Source organism: Bos taurus, chromosome 16, assembly GCF_002263795.3.
Source record: "Bos taurus isolate L1 Dominette 01449 registration number 42190680 breed Hereford chromosome 16, ARS-UCD2.0, whole genome shotgun sequence".
NCBI classification, from domain to species: Eukaryota; Metazoa; Chordata; class Mammalia; order Artiodactyla; family Bovidae; genus Bos; species Bos taurus.
In genome coordinates, this window is record NC_037343.1 from 50,741,165 (window position 1) to 50,760,071 (window position 18,907).

General features: G+C 44.4%; 1 protein-coding gene across 7 annotated transcripts in view; it reads left to right on the forward strand.

The window, feature by feature from the left end:
• The first annotated feature begins 238 nt into the window (after positions 1 to 238).
• The window catches only part of CFAP74 (cilia and flagella associated protein 74), an 89,730-nt gene continuing 71,061 nt past the window's right edge, over positions 239 to 18,907 (forward strand). For 2 of the 7 annotated variants that reach the window (XM_059875763.1, XM_024976794.2), the window contains exon 1: positions 239 to 643. The gene's annotated coding sequence lies outside the window, so the exon portion shown is untranslated. Of the gene's footprint in view, positions 644 to 692; positions 1,104 to 18,907 lie in introns of those variants that run through there. The other 5 variants (XM_024976793.2, XM_024976795.2, XM_024976792.2 and 2 more) reach the window with 4 other exon arrangements.

Here is an 18,907-nt window from a genome sequence, read left to right on the forward strand (position 1 = left end):
TCAACACTTTCCTCACACCCTGAGTCCAGACTGCAAACACACACCCTCGGACAGGTGGAAATGGACCACGCTGACCCCAGACAAGGCTGGGGCGTGCACAGTGAGCAGGGAGGACTCAGTTCAGCTCCAGCCCAGCGTGGCATATTGTTCCAGGTCTCTGGTCTCAAAAAGAGAAGTGAGAAACCTCTATTTTACGTGAACTCTACAGTCACTAAAATTAACTAATCCGTTCTTCAACCAGCTTGGGCCAAAACAGGGGAGGCAGACTGGGGCTGCACCCGTACTACCAAGCGGCGTCAGTCTCCTCCGCCACAGCCTGGTAGTTCAGGTGTCCCGCGACCCTCCGCTCGCGGTCTCTGCTCGGCCCAGCGCGCTGATCTCCAGCAATAACCACCAGCAGCGTACCAGTGTCTGTCCGTCCCGAGCTCCGGTTGCACTTTGCCGCCTCGTCAGCACTGCGCCTGCGCGGGGGCGCTGCCGGGGCGAGCCATAGCCTTGGCGGGGGGTGAGCGGGCACCCCCGCCCTGCGATGGAGCCGTCCGTTGCCATGGAGCTACCTGCTCCAAACCGCGCCGCCAGCGGACTCTGAGGAGCTTCTCCGCCCAGATCCCGCGCTGCTCGGAACCAGCGGGGCCGCTGACAGGTGGGTCCGTTGGCCCCGGAGCCTGCGGTTGGGCTTGGGAACTCTGGCCACCCCCGAGGCACAAATCAGCGCCTCCGCCGTGGAAGTTCTGCCTGAGAAATAACTCCTAGTGAGGGGGTCTCCCCGGCCGATTTCTGGGCATTCGGACGGCCCCGGGCCAGTTTCAGGTGCCTCCTGTCCCCGCGGCGAGTTTCAGCCCCACCCCAAGCGGTTTCGTGACCCCCTTGCCGGTTTCAGGACCCTCCCCATCGGTTTCAGGCCCCGCCCCCGCCGGTTTCAGGAACCCCCGCGTGCAGGTGCAGCCTGGGTTCCGGGCTCCGTGCAGGTTCCGGGCGGACGTGGCTATGCTGTCCTTGCGCATCTAGGAAACCGCTGAGCAAAACTCGAGGGCGAGCGGGCTGGTGAGGAGGGACCCTGAGTGTCCGGGCCAAGGAAGGAATTCCGAGATCATCTCAGTTTGGTTTGTAATGATTAGTCTGTTTCTAAAAACCTGTATTATTTTGTTTTCCATAAACAAATATTCGTTTTATGTGCTCACGTTATGTTTCGGGCAAACACTCCTTGAACATCCACTGTGAACCAAGTACTGAACTAGGTGATGGGCGGGCCTGCCCTGGTACCGACAGTTGAGAGAATTCCCAGATAGTTGTCTCTGCAGACGCTGGTGCAGGGATTCACAGTACTGCATCAGTAGCCAGTGCCCAAGGCCAGAAATGGAACCTTGTCCGCACCCCGAGTGCCCCAACCCCTCCCTTGCCCCACAGCAGACCCCCTTACCCATGACCACAGCCTGACTTCTTGATTTTCTTTAGTTTTACCATTTCTAAACAATGTAGGTTTCACGTGTTTTAATCCATATATGTATACACATAGAATAACACTGTGTATTCTTTTTTAATTTTTGAAATAATCTCGAACTTACCTAAAAGTTGCAAGTTCAGCATCAAAAACTTTGTCTCCCAGGGGTATTTGAGAATAAGTTGCCTACGTAATGCTCTGTCACCTGCAGACACTTCCATTCGCATTTCCTGCACATCAGGGCAGTTTCTAGCAGAACCACACATGACCGTCAGAGTCGGGAGGATGACTCGGACATGTCAGGACATCTGATCATTGGCCACAGACAAACACCTTCTGCCAGCTGATCCTATAAAGGCACAGACCAGAAAGGGTCCAGTCTGGGCTCCCCAACCACACTGAGCTATTAACGTGTTTCTTCAGTCTCTTCCAAGTCAGGCTTTCCTTGGCTCCATGATCTTGACACCTTTGAAGGTTAGAGCCCAGTGGCTTTTGTGGAAAACCCCTCCGTTTGGATTTGTCTGGTGTTTCCTCGAAATCAAATCCCCATTACGTGTCTTTGGCAGGAAGGTCACAGAAGTGGTGCCACGTGTCACTCTGCTCTGAGCACTTGTTTAAGGTGGTGTCTGCCTGTATCTCCCCTGGGAAGTCACTTCAGCCTTTGTAATGGGCAAGTATTTTGTCGGGAGATTATGAGGCTCTAACGCCATGTCAGGCCTCACACGCTTGAGTGGATGGAGCACACTGTGGACATCGACCCCACCCTGGCCTCGGCTGGACTCTCTTACCCAACTCTAGGCTCACTGCCTTCCCCCATGCAGGCTCTAATGCCCAGTCTGGGCCACTGTGGATCCTGCCCACCTGGGCAGGGGAAGGGGGAAGGGAAGCAGCGTGTGCTTGTGTCTTCCTCCCTCCCAGCTGTGTGGTAGACTCATCTACACTCTTGCACAAGCTGTAGGTCACTGTCTTCGTCACCACCCAGCTCGCCCAGGTGGATCTCACAGTGTGTTCTATTGCTGCTGGCCAGGGTTGTTTCCAGAGTTACTGCTCTTAATGAACTCTGGTTTGCAAGGTCTTGTATGGTTCCTGTTATCTATGTGTTAGGAGGGGAGTTCTGTCTCCTCAACAACAAAAGTACTTTGATGTGCAAACCCCAAGTGTCGCAGCTGCTGCTGCTAAGTCACTTCAGTCGTGTCCGACTCTGTGCAACTCCATAGATGGCAGGCCACCAGGCTCCCCCACCCCTGGGATTCTCCAGGCGAGAACACTGGAGTGGGTTGCCATTTTCTTCTCCAATGCATGAAAATGAAAAGTGAAAGTGAAGTCATTCAGTTGTGTCCGACTCTTCGCAACCCCATGAACTGTAGCCTACCAGGCTCCTCCATCCATGGCATTTTCCAGGCAAGAATACTGGAGTGGGGTTCCATTGCCTTCTCCAAGTGTCTCAGCATGTGGCCTCATTTGGAAATAACTGGTTAAGATGATGTCAAACTGAAGCAGCCAGGCCCCTCATCCATCATGACAGGTGTCTTTATAAAGGGGGGGATTTGGATGCAGACATGCAGACAGGGAGAATGCCACAGTGTTACAGGAAAGGGGACCCCTTCCAGGGCCTGAGAGTGGGCTCTTGTCTAACACTCAGGAGAGTTTTCCATGGAGACGCACAAGCTGACCAAGCAAGAGACTTTATTGGGAAGGGGCATCTGGGCGGAGGGCAGCAGGGTGAGGGAACCCAGAACGGCTCTGCCACATGGCTCGCAGTCTCGGGTTTTACGGTGATGGGGTTAATTTCCAAGGTGTCTCTGGCCAGACTGGTGGTGCACGTCAGCCAAGATGGATTCCAGCGAGGAGGATTCTGGGAGGTTGGCGGAACACATGGACTGTCGTTTCCCTCTCCTTTTGACCTTTGCTGAATTCTTGTGGTTGGTGGTAGCTTGTTAGTTCTGTGTTCCTTACTAGGCCCTCCTGTTTAAGATACCTCATGCAAGCAGTTACTGTGGTGCCTGGTGAGGGTCAGTGGTTTTGGTCAGTGGTTCGCCTAACAACGTGGACTGGAGCTGCGCTGCCATGAGCCTGGGAAGCAGGACCGAGGAGAAGAGTCTGTACGAGGGCCTTGCTCAGCACGTCAGAGGGAGCTGGCATCTTGATATCAGGCTTCTGGCCTCCAGAACTATGAGAGAATATCTTGTTCTAAGACAAGAGAATGTCTTGTTCTCGTGGCACTTTGCTGTGGCAGCCTCAGGAAAGGAGTACAGCATTGAAAGGTTGCTGCTGTGCGTCGTGTGTTAACACCAGGATTTGTGTCCTCCGGAGGAGAGGACTTCCATCTGGGATCAGAGACGAGGCTTGACTACTTGGAGCTTTTTGTGTAGCAAAGTTTAAAGTTTAATAGAGATAGGGAAAGCTTCTGACACAGACATCAGAAGGGGACAGAAAGCGTGCCCCCTTGCTAGTGGTTAGCAAGGTGTTTTATGTCTATTAGAAAGGTATTAATTAGATAAGAGAGACACCTCAAGGCTGAGGGAGTTTCACCAGGCGCCTCTCCCACAATATGCATTCTTAAGATAGGATGGCACGAGGTCTGTCATTCCCCGCCCCTGCCCCCACCATGAAACAATTGACAGAAATACTGGTTTGTGGAGGCATTATCAACCCAAGATTTGAGAAAAGAGAAAAAGTTAGGTGGAACCATTTTGAAGAAAGGCAAATTCCATAGCAAATACATAGTTTCATTAACATAGCTTACGAAAAACATTTGCATAAGAAAAACAGCATTGGTTAGCTCAAGGCAGAACCAGGTGTCTTCTACACAGAATTAAAAGAAGCCTCTTTTAATTCTGTGTAGAGAAGGAAAAATGTCTGCCACTCTCAGTTTATTTCCTCTTGCTGCTTGGGGACCTCTGGCCTTCCTGCCTGCTACCCTCTCAGCATCTGAGTTTCTATCAGGTGATCGCCTGGGAGAGGAAGTGCTGAGTCAGAGGGCCTGGTATACACAATAGCGGCCCCAGAAACGGCCACATGCTGACCCTCGGAACCTGTGCGTGTGTTAGGTTACAGGCTGCAGGAATCTCGGCTGTTGGTCAGCTGACTGAACCAGGAGACTGTGCTTCGTTAACCTGCTGGGCCCAGAGCAGTTAGAGGTGTCCTTCTGGTAGAACAGAGGGCAGGGGGAGCCAGGAAGAGCTGACGAGAAGGCCCACCTGACTTTAGTGGCTTTGAAGTTGGTAGGATAGGCTTTGGCCAAGGCCTGTGGGCAACCTCTAGAAACCAGAAAAAGCAAGAAGACGGACTGTGCCCCAGAGCTGCTGAAGAGGAGGGCAGCCCGGCTGACATCTTGGTGTTAGCTCCGTGGGGCTCATTTCAGACTTCCGACCTCCAGAGTTGCAGGATAATAACACATTTGTGTTCAATTACTGAGTGTGTGGCAGTTTCTCACAGCAGCGATCAGATCCTAGTGCAGAGGGCATTATATTTTTAATTTTACAAGGCGATGCCGAACTCTTTTCAAAGCTTCTGTCCCAGTTTCCGCTCCCACCGTGAGTGAACAAACCTTCCCACTGCTTCCTGTCCCTGCTGGCACCTGGTATCCTCAGGCTACTAATGTGTTACTCAGACTGGTGACTGTGCAGTAATAGTTTACGTGGCTCTACTCTGCGTGTCCCTAATTACAGATGAGGTTGAGCTCATTGTCCAACCAGGACTCTGTTAGAAGAGTTAAAGGGATCACTGTGACAACGCCGGGAACACAGGCAGGAGTCAGGACACGCAGACAAACTGGTTACAGTTGTTGGCCTCTTGAATGTCCCTTATTGTGACCAGCCTGTTTAAGTTCCACCACTTTGCTGTCATTCATCTTCCTCTGTGTTGATCGATGGATGTTCCTTACCTGTCATGATGGGAGATGTGTTGCATTTATCTTCCTCTAATTTGCAGCTTTTCTTGAATTCTCCTTTGGGTGTCACTGGATGACCAAAATACTGGAGCTTCAGCTTCAGCATCAGTCCTTCCAGTGAATATTCAGGGTTGATCTCCCTTAAGATTGACTGGTTTGATCTCCTTGCTGTCCAAGGGACTTTCAGGAATCTTCTCCAGCACCACAGTTCAAAGGCATCAATTCTTTGGCATTCTGCCTTCTTTACAGTCCAGCTCTCACAATCATATGTGACCACTGGGAAGACCATAGCCTTGACTATATGGACCTCATAGCTTTGACTAGATGGACCTTTGTCGGCATTAAAGGTCCATCTATTCAAAGCTATGGTTTTTCCAGTAGTCATGTATGGATGTGAGAGTTGGACCATAAAGAAAGCTGAGCACCGAAGAATTGATGCTTTTGACCTATGGTGCTGGAGAAGACTCTTGAGAATCCCTTGGAGTGCAAGAAGATCAAACCAGTCAATCCTAAAGGAAATCAGTCCTGGATATTTATTGAAGGACTGATGCTGAAGCTGAAGCTCCAATACTTTGGCCACCGATGCAAAGAACTGACTCATTTGAAAAGACCCTGATGCTGGGAAAGACTGAAGGCAGGAGAAGGGGATGACAGAGGATGAGATGGTTAGATGCCATCACCAATTCGATGGACATGAGTTTGAGCAAACTCTGGGAGTTGGTGATGGACAGGAAAGCCTGATGTGCTGCAGTCCATGGGGTCGCAAAGAGTCGGGCATGACTGAGCGACTGAATTGAACTTTGTCGGCAGAGTAACATCTCTGTTTTTCAACACAGTCTAGATTTGTCATTGCTTCCCTGCCAAGAAGCAATTGTCTTCTGATTTCATGGCTGCAGTCACCGTCCCCAGTGATTTTGGAGACCAAGAAGAGGAACTCTGCCACTACTTCTACCTTTTCCCCTTCTATTTGCCATGCAGTACTGGGGCCAGATGCTATGGTCTTAGTTTTTTTAATATTTAGTCTTAAGCTGGCTCTTTCACTCTCCACCTTCACCCTCATCAAGAGGCTGTTTATAGTTCCTCTTCACTTTCTGCCATTAGAGTGGTTCAGTTCAATCACTCAGCCAGGTCTGACTCTTTGCAACCCCATGGACTGCAGCATGCCAGGCTTCCCTGTCCATCACCAACTCCCAGAGCTTGCTCGAACTCATATCCATTGAGTCAGAGATGCCATCCAACCATCTCACCTTCTGTCGTCCCCTTCTCCTCCTGCCTTCTATCTTTCCCAGCATCAGGGTCTTTTCAAATGAGTCAGTTCTTTGCATCAGGTGGCCGAAGTATTGGAGCTTCAGCTTAGAAGTGATATCATCCACATATCTGAGGTTGTTGATGTTTCTCCTTCCTATCTTGATTCCAGCTTATAATTCATCCAGCCCGGCATTTGTCATGATGTGCTCAGCGTATAGGTTAAACAGACAGGGTGACAGCAGACAGCCTTGTCATACTCCTTTCTCAATCTTGAACCAATTAATTGTTCCATACAGGGTTCTAACTGTCGCTTCTTGACTTGCATCAGGTTTCTCAGGAGACAAGTAAGATGGTCTGGTATTCCCATCTCTCTAGAGCTTTCCATGGTTTGTCATGTTCCACAGAGTCAAAGGCTTTAACGTAGTCGATGAAACAAGAGATAGATGTTTTTCTGAAATTCCCTTATTTTGTCTATAATCCAGCGAATGTTAGCAATTTGATCTCTATGTCCTCTTCCTTTTCTAAATCCTGTTTGGACATCTGGAACTTCTTGGTTTGCATAATGCTGAAGCCTAGCATGCAGGATTTTAAGCACGACCTTACTAGCACGGGAAATAAGTGCAATTATCCAATGGTTAGCACATTCTTTGGTATTACCCTTCTTGGGAATTGGGATGAGGATTGACCTTTTCCAATCCCATGGCCACTGCTGGGTCTTCCAGGTTTGCTGACATAATGAATGCAAAACCTTGATGGCATCATCCTTTAGGGATTTGAATAGTTCTGCTGGAATTTCATCAAATCCACTGTCTTTATTAATAGCAGTGCTTCTTAAGGCCCACCTGACTTCTCACTCCAGAATGTCTAACTGGGTGACTAACCACATGGTCCTAGTAATTGGTTCATTAACATCTTTTTTATATTCTTTTATGCATTCTTTCCATCGCTTCTTGATCTCTTCAGCATCTACTAGGTCTCTATCATTTTTATCCTTTATTGTGCCCACCTTTGGGCAGAATACTCCCTTGATGTTTCCAGTTTTCCTGGAGAGACTTCTAGTCTTTCCCTTTTTGTTGTTTTCTTCTATTATTAAGCATTGTTCACTGAAGAAGGCCTTCTTGTCTCTTCTGGCTATTTTTTGGAACCTTGCATCTAACTGGATGTGTGTTTCCCTCTCTCCTTTGCTTTTCTCTTCTCTTCATTCTTTCACTATTTGTAAAGCCTCCTCAAATAACCACTTTGCCTTCTTGCTTTTCTTTCTCTTTTAGATGGTTTTATTCGCCATCTCCTGTACAAGATTATGGACCTCTATCCATAGTTCTTCAGATACACTGTTAATTAGATCTAGTCCCTTAAATCTATTCATTACCTCTACTGTGAATTCATACAGGATTTGATTTAAGTCATACCTGGCTGGCCTATTGTTTTTCCCAGTTTTCTTTAGTTTAAGCCTGAATTTTGCTATGAGAAGCTGATGATCTGAGCCACAGTCAGCTCCATGTCTTGTTTTTGCTGACTGTATACAGCTTCTACATCTTCAGCTACAAAAAATGTAATCAATTTGATTTCGGTATTAACCATGTGGCGATGTGCCTGTGTAGAGTCGTCTCTTTTGTCAGTGAAAAAGGATATTTGCTATGACTAGTGCATTCTCTGGAGAAGGCAATGGCATCCCACTCCAGTACTCTTGCCTGGAAAATCCCATGGACTGAGGAGCCTGGTAAGCTGCAGTCCATGGGGTCGCTAGGAGTCGGACACGACTGAGCGACTTCACTTTCACTTTTCACTTCCATGCATTGGAGAAGGACATGGCAACCCACTCCAGTGTTCTTGCCTAGAGAATCCCAGGGACGGGGGAGCCTGGTGGGCTGCCGTCTATAGGGTCACACAGAGTTGGACATGACTGAAGCGACTTAGCAGCAGTGCATTCTCTTGGCAGAATTCAGTTAACCTTTGCCCTGCTTCAATTTGTTCTCTAAGGCCAAACTTGCCTGCTATTCCAGGTGTATCTTGACTTCCTACTTTTGCATTCCAATCCCTGATGATGACATCTTTTTTTAGGTGTTCTAAGAGGTCTTCTAGGTCTTCATAGAACTGATCGACTACAGCTTCTTCAGTATCAGTGGTAGGGGCATAGACTTGGGTTACTATGATGTTGAATGGCTTGCCTTGGAAATGAACCAAGATCACTCTGTCATTTTTGAGGTTGCACCTAAATACTGTATTATGGTTTTGTTGATTGTGAAAATTACTCCGTTTCTTCTATGGGATTCTTGCCCATAGTAGTAGATATAATGGTCATCTGAATTAAATTCGCCCATTCCTGTCCACTTTAGTTTGCTATTCCTAGGATGTCCATGTTTATTCTTGCCACTTCCTGCTTGACCACATCGAACTTTCCCTGATTCATGGACCTATTCCAGGTTCCTATACCATACTGTTCTTTGCAGCATCGAGTTTTACTTTCATCACCAGACACATCCACACCTGAGCTTAGTATCCGCTTTGACCCAGCTGCTTCATTCATTCTGGTCCTATTGGTAATTCTCCTCTGCTCTTCCCCAGTAGCATATTGGACACCTTCAGAATGAGGACTCATCTTTTGGTGTCGTATCTTTTTGGCCTTTTATACAGTGAGCTTCTCACGGCAAGTATACTGGGATGGTTTGCCATTCCCTCCTCCAGTGGATTATGTTTTGTCCGAACTCTCTACTATGACCTGTCCATCTTGGGTGGCCCTGCATGGCATGGCTCATTGAGTTCAGTTCAGTCGCTCAGTCGTGTCCAACTCTTTGTGACCCCATGAACCGTAGCATGCCAGGCCTCCCTGTCCATCACCAACTCCCAGAATCCACTCAAACCCATGCCCATTGAGTCAGTGATGCCATCCAACCATCTCATCCTCTGTCATCCCCTTCTCCTCCTGCCCTCAATCTTTCCCTGCATCAGGGTCTTTTCAAATGAGTTAGCTCTTTGCAGCAGGTGGCCAAAGTATTGGAGTTTCAGCTTCAACATCAGTCCTTCCAATGAACACCTAGGACTGATCTCCTTTAGGATGGACTAGTTGGATCTCCTTGCAGTCCAAGGGACTCTCAAGAGTCTTCTCCAACACCACAGTTCAAAAGCATCAATTCTTTGGTGCTCAGCTTTCTTTATAGTCCAACTCTCACATCTATACGTGACCACTGGAAAAACCATAGCCTTGACGAGATGGACCTTTGTTGACAAAGTAATGTCTCTGCTTTTCAATATGCTGTCTAGGTTGGTCATAACTTTCCTTCAAAGGAGTAAGTGTCTTTTAATTTAATTGCTGCAGTCACCATCTGCAGTGATTTTGGAGCCCAGAAAAATAAAGTCAGCCACTGTTTCCACTGTTTCTCCATCTATTTGCCATGAAGTGATGGGACCAGATGCCATGATCTTCGTTTTCTGAATGTTAAGCTTTAAGCCAACTTTTTCACTCTCTGCTTTCACTTTCATCAAGAGGCTTTTGAGTTCCTCTTCACTTTCTGCCAAAGGGTGGTGTTATCTGCATATCTGAGGTTATTGATATTTCTCCTGGCAGTCTTAATTCCAGCTTGTGCTTCCTCCATCCTAGTGTTTCTCATGATGTACTCTGCATATAAGTTAAATAAGCAGGGTGACAATATACAGCCTTGATGTACTCCTTTTCCTATTTGGAACCAGTCTGTTGTCCCATGTCCAGTTCTAACTATTGCTTCCTGACCTGCATATAAGTTTCTCAAGAGGCAGGTCAGGTGGTCTGGTATTCCCATCTCTTTCAGAATTTTCCACAGTTTATTGTGATCCACACAGTCAAAGGCTTTGGCATAGTCAATGAAGCAGAAACAGATGTTTTTCTGGAACTCTTGCTTTTTCAATGATCCAGCAGATGTTGGCAATTTGATCTCTGGTTCCTCTGCCTTTTCTAAAACCAGCTTGAACATCTGGAATTTCACGGTTCACGTACTGCTGAATGCTGAAGCCTGGCTTGCAGAATTTTAAGCATTACTTTACTAGCATGTGAGAGTAAATGCAATTATGCAGTAGTTTGAGCATTCTTTGGCATTGCCTTTCTTTGGGATTGGAATGAAAACTGACTTTTTCCAGTCCTGTGGCCACTGCTGAGTTTTCTAAATTTGCTAGCCTATTGAGTGCAGCACTTTCACAGCATCATCTTTCAGGATTTGAAATAGCTCAACTGGAATTCCATCACCTCCGTTAGCTTTGTTCGTAGTGATGCTTCCTAAGGTCCACTTGACTTCACATTCCAGGATGTCTGGCTCTAGGTCAGTGATCACACCATCATGATTATCTGGGTTGTGAAGATCTTTTTTGTACAGTTCTTCTGTGTATTCTTGCCACCTCTTCTTAATATCTTCTGCTTCTGTTAGGTCCCTACCATTTCTGTACTTTATCGAGCCCATCTTTGTATGAAATGTTCCTTTGGTATCTCTGATTTTCTTGAAGATCTCTCTAGTCTTTCCCATTCTGTTGTTTTCCTCTATTTCTTTGCATTGATCACTGAGGAAGGCTTTCTTATCTATCCTTGTTATTCTTTGGAACTCTGCATTCAAATGGGTATCTCTTTCCTTTTCTCCTTTGCTTTTCACTTCCCTTCTCTTCACAGCTATTTGTAATGCCTCCTCAGACAGCCATTTTGCTTTTTTGCATTTCTTTTCCACGGGGATGGTCTTGATCCCTGTCTCCTGTACAATGTCACAAACCTCCGTCCATAGTTCATCAGGCACTCTGTCTATCAGATCTAGTCCCTTAAATCTATTTCTCACTTCCACTGTATAATCATAAGGGATTTGATTTAGGTCATAGCTGAATGGTCTAGTGGTTTTCTCCACTTTCTTCAATTTCAGTCTGAATTTGGCAATAAGGAGTTCATGATCTGAGCCACAGTCAGCTCCTGGTCTTGTTTTTGCTGACTGTATAGAGCTTCTCCATCTTTGGCTGCAAAGAATGTAATCAATCTGATTTCGGTGTCGATCATCTGCTGATGTCCATGTGTAGAGTCTTCTCTTGTGATGTTGGAAGAGGGTGTTTGCTATGACCAGTGTGTTCTCTTGGGAGAACTCTTAGCCTTTGCCCTGCTTCATTCTGTACTCCAAGGCCAAATTTGCCTGTTACTCCAGGTGTTTCTTGACTTCCTACTTTTGCATTCCAGTCCCCTATAATGAAAAGGACATCTTTTTGAGGTGTTAGTTCTAGAAGGTCTTGTAGGTCTTCATAGAACTGTTCAAATTCAGCTTCTTCAGCATTACTGGATGGGGCATAGACTAGGATTACCATGATATTGAATGGTTTGCCTTGGAAATGAACAGAGATAGTTCTGTCATTTTTGAGATTGCATCCAAGTACTGCATTTTGGACTCTTTTGTTGACTATGATGGCTACTCCATGTCTTCTAAGAGATTCCTGCCCACCCACAGGAGTAGATATAATGGTCATCTGAGTTAAATTCACCCATTCCAGTCCATCTTAGTTCACTGATTCCTAGAATGTTGATGTTCACTCTTGTCATCCCCTGTTTGACCACTTCCAATTCAGTGACCTAACATTCCAGGTTCCTATGCAATATTGCTATTTACAGCATTGAACCTTGCTTCTATCACCAGTCACATACACAACTGGGTGTTTTTGCTTTGGCTCCATCCCTTCATTCTTTCTGGAGTTATTTCTCCACTGATCTCCAGTAGCACGTTGAGCATCTACCGACCTAGGGAGTTCATCTTTCAGTGTCTTATCTTTCTGCTTTTTCATACTATTCATGGGGTTCTCAAGGCAAGAATATGAAGTGGTTTGCCATTCCCTTCTCCAGTGACCACATTCTGTCAGACCTCTCCACCATGACCTGTCCATCTTGGGTGGCCCCACACAGCTTGGCTTAGTTTCATTGAGTTAGACAAGGCTGTGGTCCACGTGATCAGATTGGCTAGTTGTCTGTGATTGTGGTTTCAGTCTGTCTGCCCTCTTATGCCCTCTCTCAGTGCCTACTGTCTTACTTGGGTTTCTCTTACCTTGGACGTGGGGTATCTCTTCACGGCTGCTCCAGCAAAGTGCAGCCGCTGCTCCTGACCTTGGACGTGGGGTAGCGCCTCTCAGCTGTGCTTCTGCACCATCACAGCGGCTGTGCATGGCTCATAGCTTCACTGAATTATGCAAACCCCTCACCATGACAAGGCAGTGATCCATGAAGGGACCTATTGCTTCTACTGCTCCTCAATTTTAGCACTGGGCTGATGTGTTTTGAGGAAAATCTCAGGTACACTGTTTCACCTGGGAACACTTTAGTACACAGTTCTAACAGATAAAGACTCATTTTAGCATAACCACAAACCCATCATCAACCCCAACAAAATTAACATTGATTTCTTAATAAAATCTAATGCCAACTGGTGTTTGTTTCCACACTCTATCTCAAAAATGTCTTTTACACTTTCTTGCTTGACTTAGGATCCAAATGAGACCCCCACCCTGCAAATGGTTGGCTTGTCTCTTAAGCCTTTTACATTTAAAACAGCCCCCCTTCCCTTTCACCATCGTCCAGTGACTTCTGTTTGTTGATGAAACCAGGTCATTCATTCCATTTATTTTTTATTTGTGTGCATTCTCAGTTGTGTTCAACTCTTTTGACCCCATGAACTGTAGCTCACCAGGCTTCTCTGTCCATGGGATTTCCCAGGCAAGAGTACTGGAGTGGGTTGCCATTGCCTCCTCCAAGGGATCTTCCCAACCGGGGATCAAACCTGCATCTCCTGTGACTCCTGCATTAGCAGGCAGGTTCTTTACCACTGGGCCACCTTTATTTAGGTCTTATTTAATGTTACCCAGGGCTTCCCTGCTGGCTCAGCTGGTAAAGAATGTACCTGGAATGCGGGAGACCCAGGTTCAATTCCTAGGTTGGAAAGATCCCCTGGAGAAGGAAGTGGCAACCCAGTCCAGTATTTTTGCCTGGAAAATCCTGTGTATAGAGAAGTCTGGCAGGCTGCAGTCCATCGGGTCACACAGAGTCGAACATAGCTGAGCGACTAACACTTTCTTTCAGTTTAATGTCACCTAATGGGTTTCATCATTTTCTCATCAGGGGTCTTACTCATCTTTTGTTGTATTTATTCCCAAGAACTGTGGTTTTACTGGCATGATAGTAAATAATAAGTTTTCCAAATCTTATTCTCATTATTTGTTCTGATAAGGAGGACTATCTTTGATTTTTATTATTGAATTTGTATCTAGCAACATTACTAAATTGTCTCAATAATATTAACAGTTTATGTCTGTATTCATTTGGATTTTCTATATACACAGTCATATTATCTGAAATTAACCACTATTTCCTCTTCTACTCATCACACCTTGTGTTTCTTTCTTCTCTGTGTGTTCCTGTTGGAAGACCCAGTGGCTTTAGAGAGCACCCTCGCTTTGTTCTCAGTCTTAAAGGAAATGCTTTTAATAATTATGTTTTTTTGGTCTTGCCAAGTGGCTTTCGGGATCTTAGTTCCCCCAGTGGGGATCAAACCTGGGCCACCTGCAATGGAAGGAGACCACCAGGAAAGCCCCTTGTTGGCAGACATTCCTTACCACGTTAAAGAAGTTCATTTCTAATGCAAATTTGCTAAGTTTTTAAGAAGCGTGTGTGGGATGTGCACTCTCCTCAATGCCATTTTCTGCATGGACTGAGCTGGTCATGTACTTCTCTTCTCTAATCTGTTCCTGTGGTGAACTGACCTGGTTTCTGCTGCTGCTGCTGCTGCTAAGTCGCTTCAGTCGTGTCCGACTCTGTGCGACCCCATGGATGGCAGCCCACCAGGCTCCACCATCCCTAGGATTCTCCAGGCAAGAACACTGGAATGGGTTGCCATTTCCTTCTCCAATGCATGAAAGTGAAAAGTGAAAGTGAAGTCACCCAGTCGTGTCTGACTCTTAGCGACCCCATGGACTGCAGCCTACCAGACTCCTCCGTCCATGGGATTTTCCAGGCAAGAGCATTTTCATTATAACTCAGTTCAAAGCATTTTAAAATTTCTATTATGATTTTTTTCTTTGGTCCATGGGTTATTTAGAAATTTATTTCTTATTTTCAAAAAATAGGTGAATTTATAGTTTTGTATTTCAAAGAGTCAGACACGACTGAGCGACTTCACTTTCACTTTCTTTATTGGAATATAATTGAAATACAGCACGTGTAAGCTTAAGGTACACAGTATAATGATTTGATTTACATATGTCATAAAATGATGATAATGATATATTTTGTGAACATCCATATCTCATGTAGATACGAAATTAAAGAAATAGAAAATACTATTTTTCTTGTGATAACTCAGGATCTACTCTCTTAACAACTTTCATATATAATGTACAGCAGCATTAATTATATTTATCATGCTGTAAATTACATTATTGGTGCTTACCTGTCTTATAACTCAGCAGTCCCTAACCTTTTTGGCACCGTGGACTAGTTTTGGAGAAGATGATTTTTCCATGGACAGGAGGGATGCAAGCGATGGGGAGTGGCTGTCAACACAGATGAGGCTTATTTTACTCTTCCACCACTCACCTTCTGGTGTGCAGCCTGGTTCCTAACAGGCCATGGATGGGTAGCAGTTCATGGCCCACTGCTTGGGGACCACTGCTGTTCCTGGGAGTTTGTACCTTTTGCCCATCTTCATCCAGTTCCCCTTTCCCCGATCTCCTGCCTCTGGTAACCACAAATCTGACACCTTTTTCCATGAATTTGTTTGTTTTTGAAGTATAACTGACCTACTTGTGTTAGTTCCTATTACACGACATAATAATTTATATCTCTATACATTTCAAAATGATCACATGGTAGGTCGCCACACAAAGATACTGTGTAGTGGCTGCTCTGTTCCCCACACTGTGCATTCCATCCCTGGGACTCCTTTGTTTTGCCACAGGAAGTCTGTGCCTTCCAATCTCGCTCACGTATTTGTCTCCCCCTCACCCCCGACCCCGGCCACCCCGGGGTGTATCCATGGTGTTTGTTCTCTGTATCCATGACTCTGTTTCTGTTTTGCACTGTTTGTTCATTTGTTTTGTTTTTTAGGTTCCACATATAAGTGAAATTTTAGTGTTTGTCTTCCTCTTTCTGATTTATTTCACTTAGCGTAATTCCCTCCAGGTCCACCCATATTGTTGCAAATTATAATATTTCATTCTTTTAAATGGCTGAGTAATATTCCGTTATGTATATATACTACACCTACTTTATCCTCTCACCTGTTTATCGGCACTTAACCTTACTTACATATCTTGGCTATTGTAAATGATACTACAATGAAAGAAAAGGGTGCATATGTCTTTTCTATGTGTTTAGGTTTTTTTTTTTTTTCCTTAATAAATACCCAGGAGTGAAATTGCTGGTTCTTATGGTAGTTCTATTTTAAGTTTTTTCAGTAATTTCCATACTGTTCTCCACAGTGACTGCATCAATTTACATTCCCAAGAACAGTGCAACAGGGTTCCCTTCTCTCCACATTCTGCTGACATTTGTATGTCTTCTTCAGAAAAATGTGTATTCAGATCCTCTGCCCATTTTTTAATCAGGTTGTTCAGTTGATGTTGAGTTGTATAAATTTGTGTATACTTTGAATATTAACCCCTTATCGGAAATGTTGTGTGAAAATATCTTCTTCCATTCAGTAAATGGCCTTTTGTTTTGTTCATAGTGTTCTTCACTGTACAAAAGCTTTTTAGTTCAATAGTCTCATCTGTTTAGTTTTGCTTTTGTTTCCCTTGCCTGCGGAGACAAATCTGAAAAATATCACTAAGTCTGTTGTCAAAGAACTTATTGCCTATGCGTTCTTTTACAAGTTGTATGGCTTCAGGTCTTATATTTGAGCCTTTCATCCATTTTGAGTTTATTTTTGTATATAATACAGGAGAGTAGTTCAGTTTGAATCTTTTGCATGTAGCTGTTCAGTTTTCCAAAAATCATTTGTTGAAGAGGCTGTCTTTCCATCATTGTATATTCTTGCCTCCTTTTTTGCAGATTAATTGCCATGTAAGGGTGCTTCTTTTCTGGACTCTCTATCCCATCACTCTATGTCTTTTTTTGTACCAGTATCATACTGTTTTGATTACTGGGGATTTGGAGTACGGTTTGAAACCAGGGAGCATGATTCCTCTAGCTTCATTCTTTCTCAAGATTGTTTGGGCTATTTGGGGTTTTTGAGTTGCCATACAAATTTTAAAATTCTTTATTCTAGTTCTGTGAAAAATACCATTCGTATTTTGATAGGGATTGCACTGAATCTGTAGATTGCCTTGGGTAGTATGGTCATTTTAACAATATTCTTCCAATCCATGAGCATGGTATGTCTTTGCATCTTTTTGTGTCATCTTTAATTTCTTTTTTCAGTGTCTCATTATTTTCTGATTACAGGTGTTTTACTTCCTTAGTTAGAGTTAGTCCTGGGTGTTTTAGTCTTTTTTTGGTGTGATTGTAAATGGGATTGTTTCTTCATTTCTCTTTCTGATAGTTTGTTGGTGTATAAAAATGCAACAGGTTTCTGTGTATTAATTTTGTATCCTGCAACTTTACTGAATTCATTGATGAGTTCCAGTAATTTTTTGGTGGGTTTTTAGGGTTTTCTGTGTATAGTATCATGTCATCTGCAAATAGTGACAGTTTTACTTCTTCATCTCCGATTTGTATTCCTTTTATTTCTTTTTCTTGTCTGATTGGGCTTCCCAGGAGGCCCAGTGGTCATAGTGAAGACTTCTGACAAAACGTGGTCTACTGGAGGAGGGAGTGCAAACCACTTCAGTATTCTTGCTGTGAGAACCCCATTAGCACTATGAGAAGGTAAAAAGATATAACACCAAAAGATGGCCCCCGCCCAGGCTGGAAAATATCCAATATGCAGTGGGAAAGAGTGGAGGACAATTTCTAATAGCTCCAGAAAGAATGAAGCAGCTGCGCCAAGTGGCAGTGATGCTCAGTTGCAGATGTGTCTGATAGTGAAAGTAAAGTCTGATGCTGTAAAAAACAACATTGCATAGGAACCTGGAGTGTTAGGTCCATAAATCAAGGTAAGTTGGACATGGTCAAGCAGGAGATGGCAAGGGTGAACATCAGCATCTTAGGAATCAGTGAACTAAAATGGATGGGAATGGGTGAATTTAATTCAGATGACCATTATATCTCCTACTGTGGACCAGAATCCCTTAGGAGAAATGGAGTAGCCCTCTTTAGTAAAAAAAAAAAAAAAAAAAGTGTCCAAAACACTGTTTTGTATTTGGGTACATTCTCAAAAACAACAGAATGATCTCACTTCATTTCCAAGGCAAACCATTCAACATCATAGTAATCCAAGTCTATGCTCCAATTACCTATGCAGAAGAAGCTCAAGTTGACCAGTTCTATGAAGAACTAATCACCAGACCTTCTTGAATTAACACCAAAAACAGATGTTCTTTTTTGTGTGTGTGATAAAAAAGTAATTTATTTTTTAATTTATATAATTTTTAACTGAAGGATAATTGCTTTACAGAATTTTGGTTTTCTGTCAAACCTCAACATGAATCAGCCATAGGTATACATATGTCCCCTTCCTCTTGAACCTCCCTCCTATGTTCCTCCCCATCTCACCCTTCTAGGTTGATGCAGTGCCCCTGTTTGAGTTCCCTGAGACATAGAACAAATTCCCATTGGCTATCTCTTTTACATATGGTTATGTAAGTTTCCATGTCACTCTCTCCATACATCACACCCTCTCCTCCCCTTTCCCCATGTCTATAAGTCTGTTCTCTATGTCTGTTTCTCCACTGCTGCCCTGAAAATAAATTCTTTGGTACCATCTTTTTAGATTCCATATATATGTATCAGTATACGATATTTATCTTTCTCTTTCTGACTTACTTGACTCTATGTAATAGGCTCTAGGTTCATCCACCTCATTAGAACTGACTCAAATGCGTTTCTTTTTATGATTGAATAATATTCCATTGTGTATATGTACCAAAAATTCTTTATCCATTCATCTGTTGCTGGACATCTAGGTTGCTTCCATGTTCTAGCTATTGTAAATAGTGTTGCAGTGAACACTGGGGTACATGTGTCTTTTTTAATTTTGGTTTCCTCAGGGTATATGCCTAGGAGTGGGATTGCTGAGTCATATGGTGCTTTTATTACTAGTTTTTTAAGAATCTCCATACCGTCTTCCATAGTGGCTGTATCAATTTACATTCCCACCAACAGTGCAAGAGGGTTTATTTTTTTCCACACGCTCTCCAGCATTTGTTGTTTGTAGACTTTTTAATGATGACCATTCTCACCAGTGTGAGGTGAT